General features: G+C 49.1%; 1 non-coding gene across 1 annotated transcript; it reads left to right on the top strand.

Annotated features, from left to right (window-relative positions):
• The first annotated feature begins 3930 nt into the window (after positions 1 to 3930).
• On the top strand, positions 3931 to 4082 carry LOC112207441 (5.8S ribosomal RNA). The gene has a single exon (XR_002941884.1). It is a non-coding gene; the product is annotated as a 5.8S ribosomal RNA (ribosomal RNA).
• Positions 4083 to 8991: the final 4909 nt, after the last annotated feature.

Raw genomic sequence — 8991 nt, 5'->3', positions numbered from 1 at the left:
CCCAAGTGGGGGCCACGCCGGTCTCCCGGAACTTGACCGGGTCGGAGGATGGACGAGAAATGAGCAACGTGGCCCTGGCGTTGGGTTTGTGGCTGAGGTCGCTTTGGGGTCCCGATGGCGGGAACCAGGGCTCGTGAGGCGGGTCTCGGTGGGTGCCGAGGGCCATCTGGCGTCCTAGGCGGAGTGCCGAGGGACCTCCCTCGTGTCTGTGGCGGTGGGATCCCATGGCCGCGTTTTCCTGGTGGCCCGGCCATGCCTGAGGTTTCTCCCCGAGCCGCCCCTCTGTGGGCTCCCGGGTGACCTTGCCCTCGCGGTCCCTGGTCTTTCCTGTCTGTGCCCCCCACCCCACCTGCGGATCCTCTCTCCCTGAGCGGCTCACCCGCTTAGGCTGTGGTTGCCCCGTCTGGGACCAAACCCGGCTCCGCCTTGTGGGGCGCTGCCGGGGGCCACTGGTTGGCCCTTTGTTCGTGTCCCCGGGTGCGCGCCTTCGGGACCAGGTCGGCGGCTCCCCGCGTGGGTCTGGTGGGCGCCCGGAGGGTTTGGAGTCGGCCTGCGGCGCGTGCAGGAAAGAGGGTTCCGGGGGCTGGCCGTGACGGCGGCGGCGATGGGGGAGCCGCGGGCCCGCCGAAGGCCAGTCGACCGCTCCTGGTACCGCGCAGGGTCGCCTTCGTGCTCGGAGGCCGCTGGTGGTGAGACCCTGGGCACTACAGTCCGCCTCTGGTTCGCTGCCCAAACATCGGGGCCGCCCCGTGCCCGCCGTGCACGAGCGGCTGCTGGTCCCTCACAGCTGCCACGCACGGGTTGGGCGGTCTGCCTCCTCGCACGTTGGTGCGAAGGGTTGGGAGTGGTGAGCAGGTCGGGGATGTGTCAAGTGGGTGTATGGGATGTCCGGTTCGCCGCGCCACCGCCCCCCTCCCACCGCCCCGCCTTGCTTCCCTCCCTCCCACATACCCCGTTGCCTGCCCTGCCATGCCCATCCTCATGACCTGGACTCCGGGCTCATCCTCGTGAGGCCCGGAGGCCGCTTTCTACCTACATGGTTGATCCTACCAGCACCATATGCTTGTCTCAAAGATTAAGCCATACATGTCTAAGTAGGCAGGGCCGGTCCGTGAAACTGTGAATGGCTCATTAAATCAGTTATGGTTCTTTTGGTCACTCGCTCCTCTCCTAATTGGAAAACTGTGGTAATTCTAAAGCTAATACATGCCAAAGGGCGCTGACCTCCTTCGCGGGGAAGATGCGTGTATTTATCAGATCAAAACCAACCCAGTCAGCCCCTCTCCAGCCCGGGCCGGAGGGTCAGGTGCCACCAACTTTTGTGACTCTAGATAACCTCAGGCCAATGGCATGCCCCCAGTGGCAGCGACGACCCATTCGAAAATCTGCCTTATCAACTTTCGATGGTAGTTGCTGTGCCTACCACGGTGACCATGGGTGATGGGGAATCAGAGTTCGACTCTGAAGAGGGAGCCTGAGAAACAGCTACCACATTCAAGGAAGGCAGCAGGTGCAAAAATTACCCACTCCCGACCCGGGGAGGTAGTGACGAAAAATAACAATACAGGACTCTTTCGAGGCCCTGTAATTGAAATGAGTCTACTTTAAATCCTTTAGGAGGATCCATTGGAGGGCAAGTCTGGAGCCAGCAGCCACAGTAATTCCAGCTCCAATAGCATATATTAAAGTTGTTTAAAAGCCCGTAGTTAGATCTTGGGAGTGGGCGGGCAGGCTAGCCATGGCCCGTCCCCGCCCCTTGCCTCTCAGCACCCCCTCGATGCTCTTAGATGAGTGTCCCGTGGCCCAAAGCGTTTACTTTGAAAAAGTTAGAGTGTTCAAAGCAGGCCCGAGCCACCTAGATATCTCAGCTAGGAATGATGGAATAGAACCTCGGTTCTTTTTTGTTGGTTTTCAGGACTGAGGCCATGATTAAGAGGGACGGCTGGGGGCATTCGTATTGTGCCACTAGAGGTGAAATTCTTGGACTGGTGCAGTTCTGACAAGAGCTAAAGCATTTGCCAAGAATGTTTTCATTAACCAAGAATGAAAGTCGGAGTTCCGAAGACGATCAGATACCGTCGTAGTTCCGACCATAAACGATGCCGACTGGTGATGCGGCGGCGTTATTTCCATGACCCGCTGGGCAGCTTCCCAGAAACCAAAGTCTTTGGATTTTTGGGTTCCCAGGCAAGTATGGTTGCAAAGCTGAAACTTAAAGGAATTGGTGGAAGGGCACCACAAGGAGTGGAGCCTGCAGCTTAATTTGACTCAACATGGGAAACCTCACCCGGCCTGGACATGGACAGGATTGACAGATTGATAGGTCTTTCTTGATTCCATGGGTGGTGGTGCATGGCCTTAGTTGGTGGAGTGATTTGTCTGGTTAATTCTGATAATGAAGGAGACTCTGGCATGCTAACTAGTTACACGACCCCCAAGCGGTCAGCATCCCCCAACTTCTTAGAGGGATAAGTGGCATTTAGCCACTCGAGATTGAGAAATAACAGGTCTGTGATGCCCTTAGATGTCCGGGGCTGCACGCGTGCTGCACTGACTGGCTCAGCGTGTGCCTACCGTATGTGGTAGACGCGGGTAACCTGTTGAACACCATTGTGATGGTGATCGGGGATTGCAATTATTCCCCATGAATGACGAATTCCCAGTAAGTGCGGGTCATAGACTTGCGTGAAGTCCCTACCCTTTGTACACACTGCCAGTCACTACTACTGATTGGATGGTTCAGTGAGGCCCTTGGATCGGCCCCGCCAGGTCAGCCCACTGCCCTGGTGGAGCACTGAGAAGACAGTCAAACTTGACTATCTAGAGGAAGTAAAAGTCATAACAAAATTTCCATAGTTGAACATGTCGAGGGATCATTAACGGAGAAGAGCAAAGCTGCAGAGGCGCCACTGCGTCCTTCCTTCTTGGCTGACTGTGTTCCCCGTGTGGCATGTGTGTTGGCGGGGTTGTGCCATTTGTTTGTTGCATGGCCCTGCCTGCCCCGAGAGCCGGAGAACTCGGGAGGGAGAGAGAGGGTAGACAGAGACACACGTGCTGGGATGAAACTGTGTGTGCGTGTCGGGGGGCAGGCTGGATGGCTCACCGGCCTGGTGAGCAGCGGGGAACTGTCCCCTGCCGTGGCCCCCACGTGTATGTCGGCGGGCGCGGGGGTGGTTCTCGGCATCACGACGAGTTGTGGGTCTCTGTGTCCTCCCTGCTGGGGCTGTCATCCCTCCCTGTCCTGCCGGCTCAGCCCCATCCCACCTGCTCCCGTTGGGGCCGGCCGGGTTCGCATCGCTGCCACTGCCACCATCATTGCCTCTGCCACACCGCGCCACCTGGCCCGGCCTGGCCCACTGGCTCTCCCCAGCCTTCCCACTAGGGCTTCTCGAGGGTACGGGGCTGGACGCCAGCCCTCCACTCCTCGTCCGCCTCCACCATCCAGGTACCCAGCACTTTCTGGTGCGGAGGTTTAAGGACCCCTTGGGGGGGGTCACCTGTCCACCCGTGGGTTGGGTGCTGTGGGCCCACGGGGGAGTCCGTTTGGGAGGGGTCTGCCCCTCCCTCACCTCCACTGCTGACTCCGTCTCCCCAGCTGCCGGGCCGTGCTGCACTTGCGTGTCGCTGCTGATGCCGGTGGGGGCTGTACCCAGTGGCCATCGTGCTGTCGCATGTGTGCCACGCATGTGGCGTATGCCCTGTGCTGTGGGGGCAGGAACCCCCGGGAGCCCGTGGGGTGGTGGCAGCATTTGTCCCTCTCACCCCCGTGGACGGCACCACCTCCCCGTGTTGTGAAACCTTCCAACCCCTCTCTGGAGTCTCGTCCCATTGCTGTCTGACTGGCCGGCCTGAGGTAACCCCTCTGGGGGACGTGCTGTGCCAGGAGGGCCTCCCATTGTTGGGAGCGCCCTTGCCAAATCGACCTTGTATGACTTTTAGCGGTGGATCACTTGGCTCCTGCGTTGATGAAGAATGCAGCTAGCTGTGAGAATTAATGTGAATTGCAGGACACATTGATCATCGACACTTCGAACGCACTTGCGGCCCGGGTTCCTCCCAGGGCTATGCCTGTCTGAGCTTTCCTTGCCAATCATTAGCCCCTGGGGGTGCCTCCGGGCTCCTTGGGGTGCACAGCTGGGGGTTCCATGGCAGGGCCCGTGGGGACCTCCATCCCCCCAAGTGCAGACCCGGCGACATCTGCCCTCCTCTCCTGCCATGCCTGCCCCTTCCCCCCCACCCCCACTGCTGGCCCTGTGTTGTCACGCGTTGGGTGGCGTTGGGGAAGAGGGGCTCCTGGCTGTGAGGAAGAGAGAGAGGTTGGAGCCATCACCTGCAAAAACACAGAGGGAAGAGAGCCCGCTGGTGTTGAGTTCCTGTGGCCACCACCGCGGTCCTGTTTCTTCCCTCAGGGGCTCCCTCGTGCCTCACACAGCTCGTGGTGCAGGGTTTGTTGGTGCTGGTGGGGTGGATGGTCCTGTGCGATCATTGTCGTTGCGCATCATCGGTGGTGGAGGCTTGTTGGGCGGGGAGGATGGCAAGTAGGAAGGGTCCACTGGGGAGAGGGTGGGGGAGCGTGTCCCAGTTGCCTTAATTTGCTGCCCACCCCTGGTGGCAGCCCGGCGACCGGCCGACCGCCGCTCCAGCGCCCCTCCTCCCCATCACCCCTCCCAGGCACTGTCCTCTTCTCCTGCCTGCCCCCCACCTGCCTGGCTTGTGACGTGGTGTGTCCGGGGCCAGAAGCCCACCAAGCGGCCCATCTGGCAGCGCTCATGGCCATGGTCCCGGGGTTCATTTGCCCCTGGTGGTGATCCCCTGGATGCTACAGTGTCATACGCCATCAGGTGCCCACCTCCTGCTCTTGGCTGCACGGTGCCTGGCACCCCGTCCAGAGCTTTGATGTCAGGGCGGGATGGTGATGCCACATCCTTGGACCCGTCCCCCACCTACTTTTAGTACGTAGGCAATCCCATGTAACTTATCAAAGCTAGCAAGTCCCTAGACTTGGTGCAGCCACTGTAGGGTTGGCCTCCCAGTAGCATCATTAACATCAATTGTAATTGGTAGGCAATCACGTAGTTTCACATTTCATTACCTGAGTTATACAAATGTGTAAAAAAATACAGTTTTAATAAAAGGGAGTAAAGGATAATAAGAGTAATATTCACAATCTCTAGTTGGAAGACGTAGTGTTTTCTCACAAATGATGCATTCCTGGAGCAAGGTCATTTTGTGTTTGGTTTGTTAAATATCTATTTCCATTTTGACAAACCACTGGAAAATCCCAGGTTCACAGGAACTCTCCATGAGAACGATCACACAAAAGAACACCCATAACACAAAATCAAAACAAGGGTGGTCCAGGATTCACATTAAAGACTCATTACCAAATTTTCTTAGAAGAGGTAAAGAACACAAAGTTACTTTTATGTGACGGAAAACAGAGAGAAAGAGTAAATAGAAAAATAAATGTTATGCAACAACAGTGAAAACCAAGCTATGGAAAAAAATGAATGGAATTGTTTTGTTTGGTATTGATTTCCTATCCTGATATCAGAAAGTACAGGAAAGAACAAAGCAAATTTTTTTGAGACAAATAGAACATAAAACAGATGAATGTTAAAGACTATTTTACAGTGCTAACAAAACTATCTGTGACTTGTTTTTTCCCTTTAAAAATTCGATTTTGCATAATTACATTTATATAAATTATTGAAATAAAATTGTAAAGATGGAGAACAGACTATGGGGTTGCCAAGGGGAAGGGGTGGAGGAAAACGTGTCAGAGTGTCAGCAAAGATTGCAAGTTGGAGCCTTGTGGTGAGGCTACGGTTCTGTATCTTGACTGTGGAAGTGGTAGTTACAGAGATCTACACCACATAAAAATGCACAGAACACACGCACACACATACACACATACAAAAATGAATGCATACAAAACGGTTGCGATCTGAGTAAGCTTTCTGAATTGTATCTATGTCAGTTTCCAGGTTTTGATAATGCTCTATGGCTACGCAAGATGCCACCACTGGAATTAGTGAAGAGTACCTAAGACATCCCTGGACATTTTACAACTTCCTGTGAATCTATAACTATTTCAAAAGAAACTTGAAAGTCATAGCAGACTTTCACTTCAAAGAGGAAAAAAACTGAAGATTAATGGAATTGTTGAAGAACATCAAATACTCAATAATCTGTATGAGAGCTGTATTCTGTCCATTCACAGCACAGCTGTCATTTAGCCTTTTCCTGACGTGCCCTGGAGGACTTGAGCTCCTCTTGGATTGCCAAGTCCAATAGTGTTTATTTGTTACTAAATTTGTACTGGACTACCAAAAAATGAAAAGTGATTGAATGATCATTTATAATAACAACAAGCAATTTTACTTTTAAAGAGACAATAATGGTAACAGATTTAAATCTTTAGGGTAAAGAATAGGATCTTTGTAAGACAATATTGGCAAAATTTAAAAAGAAAATTAAGGAATCAGAAACATAAGTAGTTCAGTATTGTGAAAAAATTCTTGATCTGAGAAGCAAAAGAACAGTATTTCTGTTTTGCGTTTCTGCTCCAAACCTGATGAATCACCTTAGGTGTGTTTTGCTTCTGCGCCAAAGCTGCTGAATCACCTTAGACAATGCATGCCCTTTCCCTGAATATGCTTTCTTTTCTGCAAAATAAAGTGAGATAGATCATCTCCAAGGTCCCCCAAATATTCACATTTTCACCTCCACATGAACTTCAGTTGAATTCCTAGTTTCAGTGTGGATAATACATGTGTGCTGCACCACAAGCAGTATGTCTAAACTCTCATGTTGGTCCTAAAAACTAATTATGAACAGTTTGGAAATTCTGTTGTTGTAGAATCTGCAAAGGGATATTTGTGAGTGCTTTGAAGCCATGGTGAAAAAGAAATACCTTCACATAAAAACTCTAAAGAAGGTTTTGGAGGAACTGCTTTGTGATGTCTGCTTTCATCTCACAGAGTTAAACATTTCATTCCTTTGATAAGTCTGGAAACTCAGTTCTTGTACAATCTGCAAAGTGATGTTTGTGAGTGCTTTGAGGTCTATGGTGAAAAAGGAAATATCTTCACATAAAAACTAGACAGAAGCTTTCTGAAAAACTACTTTGTGACATGTGCATTCATCTCACAGAGTTAAACCATTCTTTTGATTGAAAAGCTTGGAAATGGTGTTCTTGCAGAATCTGCAGAGGGATATTTGTGAGTGCTTTGAGGCCTACGGTGAAAAAGGAAATATCTTCACATAAAAACCAGAAAGAAGGCTTATGAGAAACTGCTTTGTGATGTGTGCATTCATCTCACAGAGGTAAAGGTTTATTTTCATTGAGCAGATTGGAAACTCTGTTCTTGTAGGATCCACAAAGGGATATTTGTGAGCAGTTTGAGGCCTATCGTGAAAAAGGAAATATCATCCCATGAAATCTTGACAGAAGTTTCTGAGAAACTTCCTGGTTATGTGTGCATTCATCTCACAGATTTGAAATATTCTTTGGATTGGGCAGTTTGGAAACAGTATTTTTGTAGAATTGTCAAAGAGTTATTTGTGAGCACTTGGAAGCCAATGGTGAAAAAGGAAATATCTTCACATAAAAACTAGACAGAAGCTTTCTGAGAAACTGTTTTGTGATGTGTGCATTCATCTCAGAGTTGAACCATTCTTTTGATTGAGTAGTTTGGTAACAGTCTTTTTGTAGAATCTGAAAAGGGATATTTGTGAGTGCTTTGAAGCCTATGGTGAAAAAGGAAATATCTTCACATAAAAAACTAGAAAGAAGGTTTTTGAGAAACCACTTTGTGATGTGTGAATGAATCTCACAGAGTTGAACCTTTCTATTGATTGAGCATTTTGGAAACAATCTTTTTGAAGAATCTGCAAAGGGATATTTGGGAACACTTTGAGGCCTATGGTGAAAACGTAAATATCTTCACATGAAAACTAGACAGAAGCTTTCTGAGACACATCTGTGTGATGTGTGCACTCATCTCACAGAGTTGAACCATTCCTTTGAGCAGTTCACAAAGAGTCTTTTTGTAGAATATGCAAGGGGATATTTGTGAGTGCTTTGAGGCCTATGGTGAAAAAGAAAATATCTTCACATAAAAACTAGACAGAAGGTTTCTGAGAAACTGCTCTACAATGTGTGCATTCATCTCACAGAGGTAAACATTTCTTTTCATGTAGCAGATGGGAAACTCTTTTCTTGTAGAATCTGCAAAGGGATATTTGTGAGCAGTTTGAGGCTTATGGTGAAAAAGGAAATATCATCGCATAAAAACGTGACAGAATTTTCTGAGAAAATTCCTAGCTATGTGTGCATTCACCTCAGAGAGTTGAATGATTCTTTTGATTAAGAAGTTTGGAAAGAGTATTTTTGTAGAATCAGCAAAGGGATATTTTTCAGCTCTCTGAGCCTTATGGTGAAAAAGGAAATATCTTCAATAAAAACTATAAGAATGTTTCTGAGAAGCTGTTTTGCAAGGTGTGCATTCAACTCACAGAGATAAAACTTTCTATTCTTTGATGAGTCTGGAAACTCTATTCTTGTACAATCTGCAATGGGATATTTGTGAGAAGCTTGAGGCCTATGGTGAAAAAGGAAATATCTTCACATAAAAACTAGACAGAAGATTTCAGAGAAACGTCTTTGTGATATGTGCATTCATCTCACAGAGTTGAATCATTCTTTTGAATGAGAAGTTTGGAAACAGTCTTTTCAGAGAATCTGCAAAGGCATATTTTGAGCATGTTGATAGGTATGGTGAAAAGGGAAATATCTTTACATAAAAACTGGACAGAAGCTTTCTGAGAAACTTATTTGTGATGTGTGCATTCATTTTACAGAGTTGAACCTTTCTTTTGATTGAGCAGTTTGGAAAGAGTCCTTTTCTATAATTTTCTAGAATCTGCAGAGGGATATATGTGAGCCCTTTATGGCCTAAGTTGAAATAGGAAATATATTCACATAGA

Source organism: Pan troglodytes, chromosome Y, assembly GCF_028858775.2.
Source record: "Pan troglodytes isolate AG18354 chromosome Y, NHGRI_mPanTro3-v2.0_pri, whole genome shotgun sequence".
Lineage (NCBI taxonomy): Eukaryota > Metazoa > Chordata > Mammalia > Primates > Hominidae > Pan > Pan troglodytes.
The sequence above is the reverse complement of the archived record's forward strand: the minus strand, read 5'-3'. Positions and strand labels throughout refer to the sequence as shown.